Consider the following 19,633-nt stretch of genomic DNA (forward strand, 5'->3'; position numbering starts at 1 on the left):
CAGAGCCCAACTTATAACCATGTCAAGTAACAGTTTACTACTTTATAACATACATTTCTGTAGGCCAACTTTTCCTCATACTCCTTTTTTAAATGTTGTCTTCTTTATGTAGTATACATGTATTATAAGTGACATTAGATGCTGTATATGTATGCTCATACGAGAGAGAGAGAGAGAGAGAGAGAGAGAGAGAGAGAGAGAGAGAAGAGAGAGAGAGATGTTTATTTTAAGGAATTGACTCACATGAGTGTAGAGGCTGGCAGGTTTGAAATTTGCAGGGCAGACCAGCAGGCTGGAGACTCAGAGGAACCTCAGTCTTTACTCTTAAGACTTTAGCTGATTTGATGAGACCCACCCACAATATGGCAGGTCATCTGCTTTACTCAAAGTAGTTAATCACATCTAAGAAATATCTTTACAGCAATATCTAGATGTGTTTGCTAAACAGCTGGGTACCATAGCCCAGCCAAGTTGAATAAACACATACCATTAACCATTGCAGCCCTGGTTGGTGTGGCTCAGTTGGTTGGGCGTTGTTCTGTGCACTGAAGGGTTGCCCATTTAATTCCTGGTCAAGGCACATGCTTGGGTTGCTGGCTGGATCCCCAGTGGGGGACATGTAAGAGGCAGCAGCTGATCGATGTTTCACTCTCACATCAATGTTTCTCTCTCTCTCCATCTCTCTCTCTCTCTCTAAAAATCAATTAAAAAATTAACCATCACAGTTAGGGATATACACTGAGTGGCCAGATTATTATGACCGGCCAGATTATTATGACCATCCCATCAGTACTTCATTGATACTTCCAAAAATACTGAATATTGAAAACTTCCTAAGCAAATACTCTCACAGTTTTATTGTTATTATTATTATTACTATTATTTGTATAACTAATTCACTTCATTGTACTGATGAGGTGGTCATAATAATCTGGCCACTCAGTGTAAATATATAATACAATTTTTTAAAATTTGGGCATAATTGTTATTTGTTTTTTCCATTTGCTTATTTGAGTGCAATGTAGAAAAAGTTTCCAATTTCCTCTCACCTCCTCATCCAGATTCAAGCCTCATGTTGTCATTATTTCATCAGCTTGTAGGGCTGCCTTCCAAAGCAGATTGGTTCAACAGCATAGAGTCTGCATTGTTGTGGATGTGTTGAATGTGTGAATGTGTTGACTTGCCAACATACCCTGATGTAGGTCAGTGTTATACCGAGTTCTGCCAGATCCTTGCTAATCAGCCATTTTTGTGGAGGGACGTGATGAGGTATATGATTTCACCAATTATTACCATTCCCAATTAGTTAGGGCCCAGGTGCGTGGTAATAGAACGTTAGCTCACTCTCTCTCTTAACAGCAGTTCCTGACTTGATTCTGAGGATTTCATGCATTTGATATTGTTCAATTGGTTACATTGCTGCTGTTCAACTCTGCAAAGTCCTCAAACATCTGGACACTTGCCTTTTGCGAGGAAGCATTCCAGCTGTTCAGGAATCTAACTCATTGCCAGCACTGGCTCTTACCTTATCTTTTTATCTTTGGCAGACTGGCGGCTACTTCCTTTGGGCACAGACCTCTTCACTGCTGGAGGCTGACACCACGCTCTCTCTCAAGGTAAGAATTGAAGTGATTACAGACGACCTCAGCGTTTCATTTGGAAGCTTTGGAGTAGGTTGTCAGGGACCCACGTGCCCCCTTGGGTGTCTTGGGACTCTGCCTTTAGTCCATCACCTTGGTAATGTGCCAGGCTTTCTATCCCATTCTAACCCTTCCCTGCTCCCTTCGGTCCAGGCATTTCAAAGCCTGGCTTGGCTTTATTTCCATTTCTGGTGAACCCAAGGAGAGAGTCATGCTCAGGGGATGATCAGTGGATCACAGACTTTTCTAATTTGGTCAGTTAGAAGAGAACCTTCTAGAGCAGCCGTGGGCAAACTACGGCCCGAGGGCCGGATCCCGCCCGTTTGAAATGAATAAAACTAAAAAAAAAAGACCGTACCCTTTTATGTAATGATGTTTACTTTGAATTTATATTAGTTCACACAAACACTCCATCCATGCTTTTGTTCCGGCCCTCCGGTCCAGTTTAAGAACCCATTGTGGCCCTCGAGTCAAAAAGTTTGCCCACCCCTGTTCTAGAGTAATCGTCTCAGGTATGGGGGTGAGACTAGCTGGGGAGTAGGTAGGAAGTGATGCTCAAAAGTGTCTATGTCAAGTGAAATACATTGCTAACTTCACTTAGTGTCTGCATTGATTATTTAGCATTCATGATTGAGGACATTTAAATGTTAAGGATTAGAAACTATCTCCTGATCCGAAGTAGGATGAGCGTGTTACTCTCACAGAGAAGAGGCAGTGGCATCGATGCGGGCACCTTTAAAGTTGTGTTTTACTGATGACTGCTTTTTACTTCATTTTGCCCTTTTGGTTTAGGTGTGGTGCTTCATACACAGGCTGATCAGGTTCAGTTGTTAGGCATGTCTCCTTTTTCCTAGTGAGAAAACTGAATCTGGGATCTGTTTTTCTGAGGTCAGGCTGCTAAAACCAAGGAATGTCTTTTTGAGGCTGCAGGGACCTGAGCCTGGTCTGCTGAGTAATCTCCCTGGCGTGGGCTCTCAGCGCCCAGCCCAGAGGCCCTCTGCTTGCAAACAGACCTCCCACCTTGCATCTGAAGGGTGAAGGAGGCCGCTTCCAAAGGAAGGTGTCTGAGATTGTGAGCTGATGGGGCCTGGGCCATGTTTACCTTCCTGTTTCTTGTCTAAAGATTGGATTATTAGCATCCGTGTTTATTAGTGCTAATTATGTGTTTCAAGTACAAAGCCATATTCTGTAGATGTCTACTAAGATTCTTTGCTCCTTGCTTTATTTAAAAGGATGATATTGTACTACCCTAATTAGGTCCAAGAAAACAAGTAGCAATCTGTATGTTATCATTGTTGTTACCCCTCAGGGAATATTGGGAGGTGTGTGAGCTGTTACTTCAACTTACGAGTCTGCTATTAATAAACCCGAAGTATAAGGAGATCGGAGAAGTGAGGGTCCAGCAATGAGGCATATGGAGAGTATTGGGTGATCTTCCAAAGCAAGGAAACTTAATGGCTTCTTAGTTATAGTGTTAAACACCATGTCAGGAACAGCAGCAGCATCCTAATGATAGTCATAATAATAATGATAGCAATGGTAATAAAAAATAATAACTCTAATATTTATCGTCTCTGTCACCACCATCATGACAGCTAACATTTACTGGCTCCCATTTTCTGCCAGGCACTAGACTAAGCATTTTATTTGCATTATTCTTTCTAACCTGCATTGCATCCCTAGGAGGAAGGTCCTATAAACTTCTACCTTGTACAGGTGAGGAAACTGAGGTTTAAAGAGATTAGGTGAGTTGTTCAAAGTAAGACAGCCCAGCAAAAAGTGGCAAATGGGGATGTAACTGACTGAACAGCACAGCTTGAGGTCACTCATGCTGTAGCCTAGACCCACGTGCACGTATTTATGGCTGGTATTCTACCCTACTCACATGCCCTTTGCCCTCTGTCCACCTACCATTAGCATTTTGTCTCTTCTGCATGGATGTAGTCAAACATTAACAAATATATATATATATATATAAGTAGTTCAAGACTGTGGAAGGGTATTTGGCTTATAGAGAATACAGAGAAAATAATGAAGACTAAAAAGTGCCCAATTTGAAAAGATGCCAACTCTGTAAGTCATGAACACGTTTGTGCGCTTTGCTCTGCCTTTCCCCGTGTGTATAGTTCGTTCACATAGTTACTGTCTGTTTATGTTTTGAATTTTAAATGTAACAAGTCTTTTCTTGTGCCTTTGCTTTCATAAGCCTACTTTAACTGCTGTCTATGGTTAGAGGGCCCTTAAGTTGATGCCACAAGAAGTTGTATCTGAAGCTCACGGAATGGGATGGCCAATTTCTGTCTACTGACAGTTGACTTGGAGTTGTGGGGTGTCTATGTCCCCTCACAGTGTAAACACCCTGTATCTTGAGCAGGATCTCTATGGGGTTGGGAGTCTTACTGGCCTGGAGCCCAGGAGACCTAGACGTGGCTCTGTACTGAAATTAGCTGCACGTCCTTGGGTAAATTACTTCAGTTTTGCATCTTCATCCATGGACCACTTATATCCAGTCAGCTCTATAATTCCATGAAATCAGGAGTTTTCTGAACTCTCTTGACTTATACCCTCCCTGATCAGTTCCAATTGATGCAGCAATTTTGGTTGAACTCTGCTGGGTTACTCTAAGTTGCTTCAAGCAGGGAGTTTAGTTTTTCAAGATGACCAGACCTGTAAACTCTTCAAATGTGAGGTGTCATAGCTACTTTTCTATCATTCTTGCTATCCCCACTTTTCTGCCCAACCCCACCAACTTTCTCCTTATATACCCTCTCTCCAGAATAGACAGTACAAAGTGTGTGCTCACCAAATATATGAGATGAACAAACAAATACATGCATGACTGAGGCTACTGGTCTTGGTCTAAGAACCTTTAGCACCAAGGCTGACCCAACCTATCAAATTAATAAGATTGTTTCATGTAGATGTGGTGACTGTGTTTATAATAGACACGGAATTTTAAGCCTCCAAAATCTCTCATAACATATTTCAAGTGATTTTCCTACCAAGATGATTATCAATTCTTCCTGCACGTTACAGATGAAAGAACACTGGTCTATGGAACTTGGTGTATTTTTCCCTGTACTATGTGTAGTATGGTTTTCTTTTTGCTTAGGTCATGGAAAAAATCAAAGCTTAAAATGTATCATTTTTTTTGCTGTGAACAGCAGAAAAAAATGAAGGTGTTTGGGGCTTCCTGCATTCTTGGAGCCACATGTCTGGGCCATGCGGATTACATTTTTGGTTCTGACTGGCTCCCCCTGATTCTCACCTGGTGATGCTGATTTTGAATTTGTTTGCTCACGCTTGAAGGTATCTGCTCACTTCATTGTGCAATATATATTTTTAAATATATTTTTATTGCTTTTAGAGAGAGAGAGAGAAAGGGAGAGAGAGACAGAGAAAGAGAGAGGGGGAGACATCAATGAGAGAGAAACATCATTAATCGACTTCCTCCTGCCTTTCCTCTACTGCGGATTGTGCCCCCAACCTGGGCATGTGCCCTGACTGGGAATCAGACTGGTGACCTCTTTTAAAAACAAAACAAAACACATTTAAAAAAAAACCACACATATTTTTATTGATTTCAGAGAGGAAGGGCAAGGGAGAAAGAGATAGAAACATTAATGATGAGAGAGAATCATTGGTTGCCTGTCTCCTGCATGCCCCCTACTGGGGATCGAGCCCACAACCCAGGCATGTGCCCTGACTGGGAGTGGAATTGTGATCTCCTGGTTCATAGATCGATGCTCAATCACTGAATCACACTGGCTGGACCGTTGTGCAATATTTAAGACCTATGGTGTAAATCTACTTCCAAGGAGGTCAAATCTTGCCAGGTCTGTCCCTATAAGTTATCACAGACTAAAAGGAACAATAGCATGTGTTCCCATACCTCTCCACCCCCGCTGCCCCCGCAAAGACCCAATTTGGCACCTACCTTGGCACAGAAAGCTTGCCTTCATCTCCCAGATTTGATCATCAATTACTCTTAGCTTTTCCCAAGTTGATATGCTGACAGTGGTGGCCTCACTAGGTGGCTACCAGGTGGGTGAGATGGGAACTTGGAAGCACCATGTGGGGGTGGGTGAACCTGCTGGCAAAGAGACAAGCAGCCTGGTTTCATAGGTGTGCTAGTGCATTTGAAATGCTACTGATATGAAAGCCTCATTTGTTTAGGGCTCTGTAGCAGTTATCTCTTGTTGCATAATAATAAACCACCCAAACTTAGTGGCTTAAAACAGCAACCATTTTATTTGCTCATGATTCTGTGGGTCAGCAATTTGGGCTGGGCTTAGCCATTCTCCCCTGTTGTATGCAGCTGCTGCCTGGTGACCTAGGAGAGCTCAGCTGGGATAACTCATCTCTGTCATTTGTGCTTTCATCCTCCAATAGGCTAGCTCAGGCTCCGTCACCTGACAGAGCTGTCCAGCAAGAAGAGAAGAGCAGAAACTGTCCGTTCCATTAGTCAAAGAATGTCATAGGGCCAGCCCACAGGGGAGGGGGCTGAAAATAGGCTTCACTTGTTAATGGAATAGCTGCAAAGAATTCATGACCACTTAAAATTTGCCATAGGCTCTTAACTTGGATATGAAAGCAACCCCAAATTACTTTCATTTAAAATGATTTTTATTTTGCCTTTAAACTTTGTTGGTGTTATCATATCATCTGAGAGAAGTCTGGAAAACAGAGGTTGTCTGGAACATACCCCAGAATATAATAATAAAGATAGTAATAATAATGTTAATATTGTTACTATATGCCAAGCACTGTTTTAAGTTCTTTACATATCATAATGCATTTGGTCATTACAAAAATCTTATGAGTAGGTACTATTTTTATCCCCATTTTATAGGTGAGAAAACTGAGGCACAGCGAGATTAAGTAACTTCCCCCAATGTCATGGAGGTACTGCGTGGCAGACCTGAGGTTTCACCCCAGCAGACTGCCTCCAGAGTCTGCACATTAACCCCAAATGCCTCTCAAGTTAATGGAAACTAATTCTTCCTGACTCTGAGCAGAGTTCTCTCTTGGACCATGTAGTTTTTTGAGAGGCAGGGGGATTGGCTATTTGGAGAGGAACACTGAGAGTTTGGGTACACCCATTTGGCCAAAAATGGTGCTGGTCACATTGTAGGAGACCCTATTTATAGAGATAATAAAGACACTTGTGATCCCATGCAACAGAGAGTAATTTTCCTGGATGTAAATGTGTGGGTGTGTCTGGTGATGGTCATTGTCATGGTATCATTGTCATACTCTGTGTGGGTTAAGTGTTTGAAGAATGAGAATATATAATAATGCCCCTCCCTAGCCTTTCAGAGAGCCTCTTGTTCTTGGCTTCAGGTCATCAGAAAGCCTCAGCTCCAAAGAAAATGTGGTTATTTAACTTTTTGTTTAAGAGTAGGTTAACAGCCTCCTTTATACAGCATTTGTGGAACTAAATTCAGTCCATTCTCCAGGTAGTACCAGGTGGTTTATCTAAGGAAAGTGGTAAATTTTACTGACATTTAAAGGTCACCCTGGCAACCATGGATGAAGCAACCCCTGGCACCAAAGTCTTAGTAAAGGGCCTACATCCCCTTCCTCAGTTTGAGGCGTGTGAAGCATGTATTGGAGTCTAATTCTTATGGGCAGTCATTGTAGCCATCTGCATCTCTGCTCCATCAAATACTATTGTTGTCTCTTTATTTAAAAATAAATTTTTTAAAAGTATATTTTTATTGATTTCAGAGAGGAAGGGAGAAGGGAGAGAGAGATAGAAACATCAATGATGAGAGAGAATCATTGATTGGCTGCCTCCTGCATGCCCCCTACTGGGGATCGAGCCTGCAACCCAGGCAGGTGCCCTTGACTGGAATCGAACCTGGGACTCTTCAGTCCGCAAGCTGACACTCTATCCACTGAGCCAAATCAGCTAAGGCCCATTGTTGTCTCTTAACTACACAACTAGCCAACTAGCCTCCTTGCTCTGACATCCTCATTCTCCTATGTTGACTCAGTGACTGTTCCTGCTGCTGGGAGGTTTTGGCCACACTTATGTGTCCATAAGAACCTGCATGCTCACCCTGAGGATCTCCAGATAGAATCTGAACTGGCAGCCAGGCAATCTGGGTGTGCGCAACCCCACCAGAGAGGGCTGGCTGCCCCGTCCCTTCCATCACCTCCCCCCTTCCCACATCGGGAACCTCCCTGAAGGCCAGGTTTCTTGACTGTCAAACAAGAAAGCCTAGGGATGCTTTCCTCATTCTCTCGGAAACTCTGTTACCTTCATCATCTTTTCCTTCAGCTCATCTTGGAGAGTTATAATCCTGTCCTACCTACATTAAGTACTTTTTCCTTTTTGGATGCTTCCTTTTCTTCTTATTCCAACCAGCTGGGACAGCTTATCCCCTGCCATAGACGCCAGGCAGGTCTCTGCAGCAGTGGTTCTCCCACAGTGCTTTGCTGAATAGCTCAGCCTGCCTTTTACGACAGGATGAGAGGACAGAACAGAGGCAGGAAGCTCCCTTTGTTTCCGAGGCCTTTGGGGCTGTTCTTTCCCGGCCATAAACATAAACATAATTGCTTCCTGCGATGGTCTGGTCCTGGCCATCCCGCTTTCACTGCCTCTTGCGTGGTGGCCAGGACTACCAAAGCCTGCACCTTGGGTTCTCCGTCATTGGCATTAGTTTGCCTTTGGCTAACATCACTTATTTTGGAACTGGCCGTCCCCAGGAGGAGGGCGTGATCTATGTGTGGAGGAGGGAGGAGAGGTGAGAGGCAGCCACGCCTCAGGGACAGTGAGCAGGATGACTGCGCTTAGAAAGCTGTGCTTCACCGTGGGGCCCTTGGGAGCACCCAGAAGTCCTTGAGCCTCCTGAAGGGGAGGTTTTCTCCCCTTATCCCCAGAGAGGACGGTTCAGACATGGTACTTCCTTGAATTCTCTGCAGTTTGGACTCACCCTGTGGTTGCTGGGTTTCATTGTTCCCCTATCTTGTTGATTTTATGACCAATATTGTGGGAAGACAATACCTGAATGTTTGTGTAAGCCCCTTCTTTTTTTTTTCCTGGCAGTAAAGGTGATTGCTTAACAATAAACACAGAAAGGGAGTTAACAAAAATAACTTTGCTCTAGGCTGGCTCTAGGCAAGGAAGGCTGAGCCGAGAAGGCATTTTAAATGGTTAGAATGGGTACTTACACATCTGCCCACGCAGTCCCCAGCCCCCTGCCCTTAGGAGCAGGCACTTCAGCAACTTTCTTACAACCCTCAGTGGCTCTTTCTTGAAAGGCTGCCTCCAGCAATCCATCCAAAGCACAGCATTTCAAATTCAACCTCAGGCAGCTCCCGAAATTTCATCTTCAGGAAGTCTTTCTAGGATAGAGATGAAAACTTCTTTTGCGTCTAAACATGACAAACCTACACATGACACTGCTGTTCTCATCACGACTACTTTCCATGTGTGACCTGTGAACTGAGTCCTGTCTACTTATTAGCTGTGTTTCCCCGCCCCCCTTCTCAAAATGTGGGTCCTACTAGGATAAAGAGGGCAAAAACGGTTAAACCTGGGATGTTAGGTCTGTGTTTACTACCCAGTAGGACAACACCAGACGAACAGTGAATCAGTGTGTTTGGACAGTGTTATCTGCAGCATAGACTCTGATCATGGGGGCCTTGCTTCTCTTTTGTATTTAAACCTCAGGTATACTTAGATCAGGTGTGTGGGCAAGCCTTCTTACCTAAGTTTACTTCAGAGCCTCCACAATATATCCAATCAGATTGGTGCCAAAATGGCACATAGCATAAACTTGTTTAGCTGTCACCTAACAGAACTTCAAGATGAGGCAATAATGTAGGAGAAACCTATTAAATCAGTTTATTTTCTATATTTTTAAGTAGCACTATATTTGTAATTAAACAGTATTTTTAAATTTATTGAACTATAGTTGGTGTATAACATTGTATAAATTTAAGGTGTACATGTTGATTTGGTACATATTGTAATATGATTGCCATTTTAGTATTTGCATCTCTATCACATCACATCACATCACATCACATTACATCATTATCATTTCCTTTTGTAGTGGGAATAACTAAGATCTAGTTTCTCAGCAAGTTTGATGGTGATAATACAGTATTGTTGTTTATGTTCACTATACCGTGTGTTAGCTCTTCAGAACTGATTTGACTACTACGTGCAAGGAAACAGTATTTTAACGTATCTCTCCCAAAAGGGTAAATTAGAGTAATGCAATATGGAACATAGTGGAGATTCTGATTATTTACAAACTAGAGGCCCAGTGCACAAAATTCATGCACTGGGGGTGTGTGTGGGGGAGTCCCTCAGCCCAGCCTGCGCCCTCTTGCAGTCTGGGAACCCTTGGGGGATGTCTTACTGATGGCTTAGGCCACTGCCACTGCGTTCACCAGCTGTGAGCCCGGCTCAGGGCTTCTAGCTGAGGGGTGCTCCCTTGTGGGAGCACACTGATCACCAGGGGGCAGCTCCTGCATTGAGCATCTGCCCTCTAGTGGTTATACGCATCATAGTGACCAGTTGTTCCCCCGTTCTGCCAATTTGTATATTAGCCTTTTATTATATAGGATGAGGATCCCTAATGCATTCATGATTTGCTCCTAAGATTGATTATGACACTGGAAGGGAAAGGTTTTATATTTTCAAGTCTTTAAAATGAACTGCCATAGAGTCTTTACCTTTCTCTTGCTAACATGTGTGCTCACCCTGTTAGAATAAGGCATCATATTAGTTTTATAGGATTTCTTTATAGGATTCCATAACCAAGGCAGTGACCAAGAGCAGAGACCCGGGTGGTGTTCCCCTAGGATTTCTTCTCACTGAAGTTACAAATGTCCTCTCAGCCATTTCTCCCCTACTTTGTTGATCCCTGTTATCCTCGGAGGCTAAATGCATAGTTCTGCGGGTAGTTTTCCTTGACCTGTGAGCTGAAATGGAGATTTCAAATATAGAATGTTGAGGTGTCAGGGAGGAAAGTGACATTGATTAATTTGTTTTGTTCCTGGCCAGCCTGAGAAACCTGTCCCGTCAGGTAATGAACAACTGCTTTTACCCAACTAGTGACTTCAAGAGAACAATTACTCACCCCATCATTTCCATTTCCCTTGAGTCATCCAGGTTGGCTCATATTGGTTTCAACTGAATAAGAATCTCCAGGCAATGGACTCTAGGGCCAGGGTTCCTGCTTAGTAACATGAATTACAAAAACATGCCTTGGACATGAAGCCATGGCTCATTGTGGAAAGATATTTCATAGATCCAGCTTGTCAGCCATGTGTCTATTTGGGAAATTGTATTGTTCGGTATACTGTAGTCAAAAGTGGCCATCTTAATGAGCAATGTAGAGTGAGTATAAAAGTAACAAGGCCCTACAGCCTATCTGGTCTTGACCTAAAGGACAAAGATAGGACTATGAAAATGAAAGGTGATTTGGGGTTATTGCTTGTCTGTACCTTCCTAGTAGTGCTGCAGGTTGACCACTGAGTATATAGTGTGGGTCTTGGTAAAGCCCCTTTAAGGACCCGTCCTTGTGATGTGCAGAGAGAGCCTGGACACTTAAAAAGACATGTGCTGGGCCCAGCCAGTGTTGCTCAGTGGTTGAATGTCAACCCATGAACCAGGAGGTCATGGTTCAATTCCTGGTCAAGGCACATGCCCAGGTTGCAGGCTCAATCCCCAGTACAGGGTGTGCAGGAGGCAGCTGATTCTCTCTCATCATCGATGTTTCTATCTCTCCCTCTCCCTTCTTCTCTCTGAAATCAATAAAAAACATTTATATTTTTAAAAGAAGAAATGTGCCATCATAGACAGGTATTGCAGAAAGGCAGCTGGAGTTGCTTCCATTTACACATCCTACCTGTCCTCTGTCATGTGACTGATCTGAATCCTCTTCCTGGGTCCGATTCTGTATGATTGGGATGACAAATATGAGACTAAATGGTCCTGGATAAAATTTGAATGGATGAGTAGTTGTAGAGATCAATATTAATTGGCCACACATTTAGGTCCAGTTCATCCCAAAGTTCAGTTGATTTCCAAGTTCTTAATATTTTGATTCATTACAGATCTAGAGAAACTTAAGTTTTGACTGGGAGCTGTCTTCTGAGATTTAGTTGAGCCAAGACACGCTCATGGGAGAGCCCAACATGTAGAAAGTAAAAGGAAAATATTCAAAGCAAAATGCTGGGTGCAGGTTTGCGGGTTAGTCAAAAATCCTACTACTTTCACAAATTCTTAACTAATCCTCCCGGGTTTAAATAGAATCAACAGTTCCTTTTATAACAGCCACTCTGTCACCTTTCTCAATCTTCAGGCACTTGAAATACATCATTAAACACCATCAGAATTAATCCAGGGCCCTTTAGACTATAGACTGAGTTCCTTGGGGGCAGGAACCTTGCTTCCTTCATGTTGAATTCCAAGGACTAACAAAAATAAGGACACACACACACAACCCATTTATAAGCAGGTAAATATGAAATAACTAGAAACCATGAAAAGAAAACAATTTGTCATTCGGAAGTCCTGGAGGTTGGAGGGCATGCCTTGTAGGTTCATGTTAGATGAAAACTTGGGTCTGGGTGAGACAGCCGCCCTGGGATTCTTGAACAGGGCCTGGATGGAAAGGCAATAACGTGTGCCCTGTGGCGGACTGACTTTACTATTGCCCATGACTCCTGTGTTGAAGTAGGAAGGCTCAGCCCAGACAAATGCAAAGGAAACAAAACCAACTCTTTTATTACTCTCTACAGCATTTATAGCCAAGACCTACTCACTGCCCTTATCCTTGAGGCATTCTGACAGTCATTTTAATGACTTATTTTCTTTTCCAAAAGTCAAATAAAATATTTTATCACCTTTTGGGTGGGCTTGATATTTTTCTCTTCACTTTATCACTTCTGGGTCTATAAAATTCCCCTTACCTTTCAGTGTTTATAACTCAAGGATAGGAATTCTGTTTTTCTCATTCCTTATAGGAAGGCCTTTTTTAGTTTGATTTTTTTTTTTGGTCCTATATCCCCTGCCTATTTTTGTTATGCTGGGGGTGGAAGGCGAGGGCCAGGGGGATGGGGAAAGAGGAATTCAAGAAATGGCACATGTCTGCAGTAACACACAGATCAGAGGGAAAGGTTTTGAATAAGGAAAAGTGTTTTTTTCCCCAATACTTTGGAGCTAGGAGAACATTGGCACCATTGCGGGTGAAGAAGAAGTGGTTGTGCTGTACTCCACACTGACATTTACTCAGTGGTTTCTCTCCCAGGATCTGCAATAAAAGCCAATGGTCTGTGTGAGAGCCCACAGCCCTGTGATTACCCCTCTCCATTCTGAATTATACGCCTTCCTCCCAAGCTCCCTGCTTTACAGCTCACGGGCTCATTCCCCCCCTACTCTTTGCCCTTTTTGCTTATTTCTGCCTCATTTCTATCTACTTATATTAAGGTGTCAACAGCAGGACACTCACTCAGGCTAGTCATCATAAGCCACAAAATCTACTCATTCACATGGGTGGGTTTGTAAGGGCAAACTCTTTTCAGATAGGTGATTTCAAGCCTGAGTAGATGAAGCATGTGATTGTGTCAAGGTCAGTGGTGCAACTGATTGATTTGAGATGTCCATCTCCTGCCTGTCCTGTCCCTCCACCATCAGCTCCAATGAAGACCATAGCATCGAAAGCGCCTCGGGGTCCTTTCCTTCCAGGATCCTGCTCTCCAAGTGCAGAAATCCATTTGACACATCCACATGGATTGCTCATCCTCCTCCTGTTGAGCAACCCCATTGGCAGGGTGCTCATTGCTCTCAGGCAGCCAGTCCCTTGTTGGGCATTTCAAACCTTGACCCCAAATGGGTCTCCTACAGCTTCTTTGAAATCATCTTCTGAAGTAATGTTCTCCTCTCCAAGTACCTGAAAAGTTATCAGTTGAAGTTTAATTCTCAGTTTTCCCCTTTCTTCACAAACGTTTTCATATCTCTGGGCAAATAGGGGTAGCTCTCTCAAATATTATAATTACAGCAGAGTTTTTAGACCTCTCATCATCCTGGATATATGGTTCCAGTTGTTGACCTGAAGCCTTACCAATAGCATAAACAGTTGATTGACACATGTTTTGTATGTTATATTCTGTATTCTTAAAGTAAACTAGAGAAAAGAAAATGTTATTAAGGAAATCATAAAGAGGAGAAAATACATTTATGGCATTTATTGAAAAAAGCTGCACATAAATGGTCCTGTGCCATTCAAACCCATGTTGTTTTAAGGGTCAACTCTACTGGCTTTATTTTTTAACCATTTGACTTATTTCCAAACTATGTCTGTTCTTTGTTTGTTTGTTTTAGTGGCGCAGTTAGGCTAAGCAGGTGACACATCCTCGCGTGGCAGTCACCCTCCCGATTCTGCAGAAGGCAGTGGTGTTATGACCCTGAAAGATGTTGCATGAAGCCGTATAGGACGCATATCTGTCCGACTTTAAAATTGGGGTAACACCTATGCTTTAACCAATAACAACTCTCCTAAAAAAAAGACCTTCCGCCCAGCCAGTGTTGCTCAGTGGTTAAGCATTGAACTACGAACCAGGAGGTCATGGTTCGATTCTGGTCAGGGCACATTGCCTGGGTTGCTGGCTCAATTCCCAACATGGGGCTTGCAGGAGGTGGCTGATCAATGATTCTCTCTCATCATTGATGTTTCTATCTCTCCCTCTCCCTTCCTCTCTGAAATCAATTTATATATATATATTATGCATGCTTTCCATCCCCATACCCTAAGACATTCAACCATCCCTACTTTGACATGTCTCACCTGCTTTCGTTTTTAGTAGAATTGTTTGGGAAGATTTGAAGAGCTTCAATTCAGCTGTATTTGCATTTTCTAGAGCATGAAAAATGGTGTTTCAGTTATTGCATGTGGGGAGATGTGGGACCAAATGTACAGCCGGAGTTTTAGATTGCAGGTGGAACTGGCAGCATCGGGTCGTTAGAGAGATGGGCCCCAAGCCTGTGAGCTGAGTCAATTCCATTCGTGCCACGTGGAGAGGATAAACTTGGAACACCACAGTGGCAGCTTTTGAATGCATTCCCTACCACTCCCCATTTGGTGGGGAAAGCTTTTCTTTTTCCACCATTGGACCTCTCTTTCCATCAAATATGTAGCCAATTGGCTAAGAGAGTAACTGGCCCAGCTGGCTGGGATTCTGTTTTTAGTATCCTGACAGGAAAGAGAGCTTTGTTGTAATTGGGTACCTTAGCTATTCTTCCATCTGGCCATTTCCTCCTGTCTCTTATTCCCCTTCACCTTGTTTCTTTGGGAGCCAGTAGTGTTGCTTTTTATATAGAAAATGCATGTAGATGACCAAGAGCAAAGAAACAGCGCATGCATTGCTTTTTGGCTTAGAATTAGAGGGAGGACTTTTGGGGAACCACCAGCAGGAAGCTTTGCCATGGGATCTGCAGGCTATTGGGATGGGCGGTTAATACTCTGCGAACCAATCTCACACCGGCCGGGCACTTCAATACGCCGTCCCTGCACCAAGTGCCTTAGCAGGTGGTACACAGAGCTTGTTCACAGGACCGATAGTGGTTCAGCTAAATCTGCTCCCTGAACCACAAGAAAGCCCTAACTCTATCGGCTCCTTACGCTATCTGTCCCTGTCTCCTTCCTCCAAGGATTCCTTTGCCACAGTCAAAAGTGAACAAAACCGGAAGGGGACTATGTTTTTTTCAATAAGTGCCATAAAGTGCTTATTGAGCACTTTCTATAGGCGTGGCATTGCGAAACATACTTTATAGGTAATTCATTTAATTCTCAATCTGTCTTATCATTTACTTCTCACCACAGCCCTGAACTTTAAATGTTCCTGTCTTGGTTTATGGATGAGCAAACTGAGACTCTAAGAAGTTAAGCAACTTGCTCAGGTTAATCGATTCCTAGCAGGGGTGATCAGAGCGGAAGCTCAGGATCTGAACAAGGTTTCCTGGCTCCACTTACATTCAGGACACACCAGACCTTGAGGATAACTTGTGTTCCATGAGGGGCTAGAGATTTACATACTTGGGCTGAGAAGCGATGAGACTCCCAGCGCAGCCTTTTTATATAGACTGCACCACGCAGACAGTGGTTCACTGCCTTTCCCTCTGTTGCCACCCAAGAGTGTCAGAGCTTTACTGACATTGTAAAATATTACACTGCAGACAGCATCTTGTCACCACTGTGATCTAGAGGTCAATGCAAAATTAACTCAAAGTCAGTTTTCTGTCATTTTCCCCTCTCCCATGCCTCCCAAGTGAGAGGTAAACCTGTATGCTCTGTCCTTTAAGCACATGACAAACAAACGTGACTGAGGCGAAGGCCTGTTCAGAGAGCAGCCCCTGTCCTCCTTAAAGAACTGCCTCTCCAGCAGCTCAGACAGACACTGGCAGCTAACTCACCTTGCTTTTTGAAATTTTGGTTTTCCTTGAAACTTGAGAGATGCCTTTAATAAGTCCCCCCTGATACTAATATATTGTAGCCATGATCTTCTAAGCCAAACGTGTGTTTTATGAGGTCCCGATTCAGCAGGCAATGCAGGAGCAGGCACGTTATATGCTGCTGAACACGTGAAAGCAGCCGATCTCACGGCTCCCTGCTTCTGGGTCATAATTCTTTGGAAATAGTGAGAATTCCAAACCTGGTGGTACACATTCTTCTCTTTCTTAACATATGGTGTGTCCCTGCACGTAGGTCTTGTCAATAAATCTGTCAAAGGCCAGGCCAGTCTGTACAAAGCCCGCTTTACACGTCCCACAATGGGATGGAAAGCAGCCCTTCAGAGCTGGGTGGCATGGAAATTACTCTTCTATCCAGCTCAACAACAAAAGTGTACATCTATCAGTTTCCATTCTTGTCCACTGTAGTGGTCAGGAGATTACTTGTTTCTTTTTTAACCTCTTTGTAAATATCGAAGTTTGGGGGGCGAGGAAAGAAAGTTCCAGCTGTACCCATTGATTTCAGAGTCACAGACCAGCAGCTGGTTAGAGAAAGCAGGGCATGCTGGGAGGCCTGCTTTTCTCTCCCACAGGGAGGCTTAAGGGCTGTTGTTCCAGAAGGATCTAAAGGGAAGTTTGTGCACCTAGTTACCAGACTGGGCATCCAAGAGCCTCCATTTCTCCTGGCGTAATTATGGGTCTTTGATGGGAATCAGAAAGCGCTGCAATTATGCTCATGACTTTCAAAGGCAATCCGAGATAGTTTACCTCTCAAATCAATCTCAATGGCTCGCAGCAGCTAGCTGACAGTGCTGATGACTATTGTCAAATCTGGAGCTTTTGTGTTGGTGAATTGCTTCTGAAGCACGGAGAGCTGTGTAACTTATTATAAGGATATTTTATTTTTTTGACGGGTGATTTAAAAAAAAACAACAGGCTGTGTTATTCGGATCAGCACATATGCCACAGATATAACCTCCTCCCCAGAGTTCTAACTGGGATATATTACTGTTGCTGGTGTTGGTGAATGCTGGACATTTTGATGTGTTATTTTTTAAACTGGGCATTCTGACTGTGGAGGAGTTAATTAGTTCACAGAGAGCTGTTTTTAATTTATAACATACAGCTCTTTTTGGAAATGCCTCTTGCTACTAATGCCCCGGTAAGCAAAGTCACAGTTTTCTCAGAATTCTCTACCCTGACATGGTCAAGTGCGGTAGTAAGCAAAGTCACAGTTTTCTCAGAATTCTCAGAATTCTCTACCCTGACATGGTCAAGTGCGGTCTGGCCGGGGCAGCTAATCTTGCACCGTTGGTCTGTATTCACTCCAGTTTTCTTGAATTTACAAGCAGTGACATACTCAGTTTAAGAGTGCTTCTAGTTAGTTTATTAGATAATTACCCAAACTGGTAAGAAATATTTCAACCTCAAGTTAAAATGAAAACAACTATATCTTCAGTAGAAATTTTCTACAAAATTGTATCCCTCTTATTTACTTTTCTTCGCAATAAGAAAAGGAAAGGAACTATTGGAAGTGGAGAGTCTGTCCCATTGTAACTGGCTGGAAGGTGGGATCCCATCTGCCCAACTTTTCTCTGGGAAGATTTAATCAGCTTTGCTGTCAAAGAAGAGAAATGCTTGCATGTCAAGAAAAACACTTTGTTAGATAAACCTCCCATCAGGTGATGGTAGGCCCTGTGTGAAAAGTGAGGGGAATGCCTGGGTATGATTGGAAGACAAAGGGACAGATTTACTAGGCTCTGCGGGGCTTTCCCCTAAATTTCCTGATTCAGCGAGCAATGCAGGAGCAGGTACAGTGTTACATGCTGTGATACGGTGAGACCAGCAGATTTAATGATTCTCTGCTTCCGGGTCGTAATTCTCTGGTAACCGTGAGAATTCCAAACCTGCAGCACCTCTGTCTTCCCCAGGACACACACATCCCTTTCTTAAGGTGGATTTTTGGTTATTGGTGGTGAGTTTGTGTGTGCTTTTTTTGTTTGTTTGATTTGATTTAGTGTTAGTCTCCAAAAGAGAGGGGGAAAAAAGAGATAAGCAAGTGTGGAAGTATGAATGAGGTAGAGAAAAGTATTAACTAGACCCTTTCCTTACTAGAAATCCTGTAAGTTTTATTTGTTGGCAGGAGGCTGAACACTGAAACAGGCTTTGGTGTTCAGCTGGCTGGCTCTGAGGCCCAGCCGGCTGCCTGTGTGTGGGGTGCTTCGTGGGGGTGCTTCATTCCTGTCTCCGTCCCTGCCACCTGCACTGATCCGCTGAGGGCACCGGGCTGGCTCTTTCACCGGCACAGTCAGGGCCTGGAGGGAGTCCTGGACTGGGAGCCTCAAAGGACATGAACTGCTTCTTGTTTTCCGAGTTCTCATTACCCTAATTCACCCCCCAGCCCTTTGCCAAGTTTATTGAAGGGAAATTGATAGAAAAACTTTCTGACAAAACCGTCCTTAGGTGTACAACGTGATGATTTGATATCCATGCACATTGTGAAATGATTACCACAATGAAGTTAATGAGCACCTCCATCACCTCACGTAGTTACCTTTATCTTGTGGTGAGAACACTTGAAATCTGCTCGTTTAGCAAATTTCAAGTACATAATACAGTATTATTAACTATAATCATCACGCTATGCATCAGATCGCCAGAACTTACTTATCTTATAACTGAGAGTTTGTGCCCTTTGAGCAGCATCTCCCCATTTCCCCCACCCCCAGCCCCTGGTGACACTGTCCTGCTCTCTGCTTCCGTGATTTTGACTTTTTGAGAATCCACATGTAAGTGAGATCACACTGTATTTGCCTTTCTCCTTCTGACTTATTTCACTTAGAGTTGTGCCCTCAGGTCCATTCAGGTTGTCTCAAATGGCAGGATTTCTTTCTCTTTTGTGGCTGGATAATAATATTCTACACACATATACCAAGAAAACATACCACATTTTAAAAATTCATTCACCTGGGTTGTTTCCATATCTTGGCTATTGTGCATAATGCTGCAGTGAACATGGGAGTGCCAATAGCTCTTGGAAATAATGATTTCATTTCCTTAAAATTTATACCCAGATGTAAGATTGCAGTATCGGATTCTATTGTTAATTTGAGGAACCTCTATACTGTTTCTCATAGTGATTGCACCAATTTACATTCCCCCCAACAGTGCACAAGGGTTTCTTTTTCTCCACATCCTTGCCAACATTTATCGGTGTGAAGTAATAGCTCATTGTGATATTGATTTGCATTTTCCTGATAATTAGTGATGGTGAGCACCTTTTCATGTACCTGTTGGCCATTTGTATGTCTTCTTCAGAAAATGTGTATTCAAATCCTTTGCCCATTTTTTAATTGCATTTTTTTTTTTTGGCTATTGAGTTGTATAAGTTTCTTATATATTTTGGATAGTAACTTCTTATTAGATACCGATTTGCAAATTTTTTCTCTTACTCTTTAGGTTGCCCTTTCTTTTTTTTTCTTCTTTTTTTCTTTTTTTTTTTTATTAAATCTTTATTGTT

The 19,633-nt window shown here is 43.0% G+C and overlaps 1 protein-coding gene across 2 annotated transcripts in view; it reads left to right on the forward strand.

Moving 5' to 3' along the window:
• The window catches only part of LYPD6B (LY6/PLAUR domain containing 6B), a 67,055-nt gene that overhangs the window by 3,250 nt on the left and 44,172 nt on the right, over nucleotides 1–19,633 (forward strand). For both annotated transcript variants that reach the window (XM_014534031.1, XM_014534032.1), the window contains one exon: nucleotides 1,548–1,616. The gene's annotated coding sequence lies outside the window, so the exon portion shown is untranslated. Of the gene's footprint in view, nucleotides 1–1,547; nucleotides 1,617–19,633 lie in introns of those variants that run through there.

Source organism: Myotis brandtii, unplaced genomic scaffold (assembly GCF_000412655.1).
Source record: "Myotis brandtii unplaced genomic scaffold, ASM41265v1 scaffold125, whole genome shotgun sequence".
NCBI lineage: Eukaryota > Metazoa > Chordata > Mammalia > Chiroptera > Vespertilionidae > Myotis > Myotis brandtii.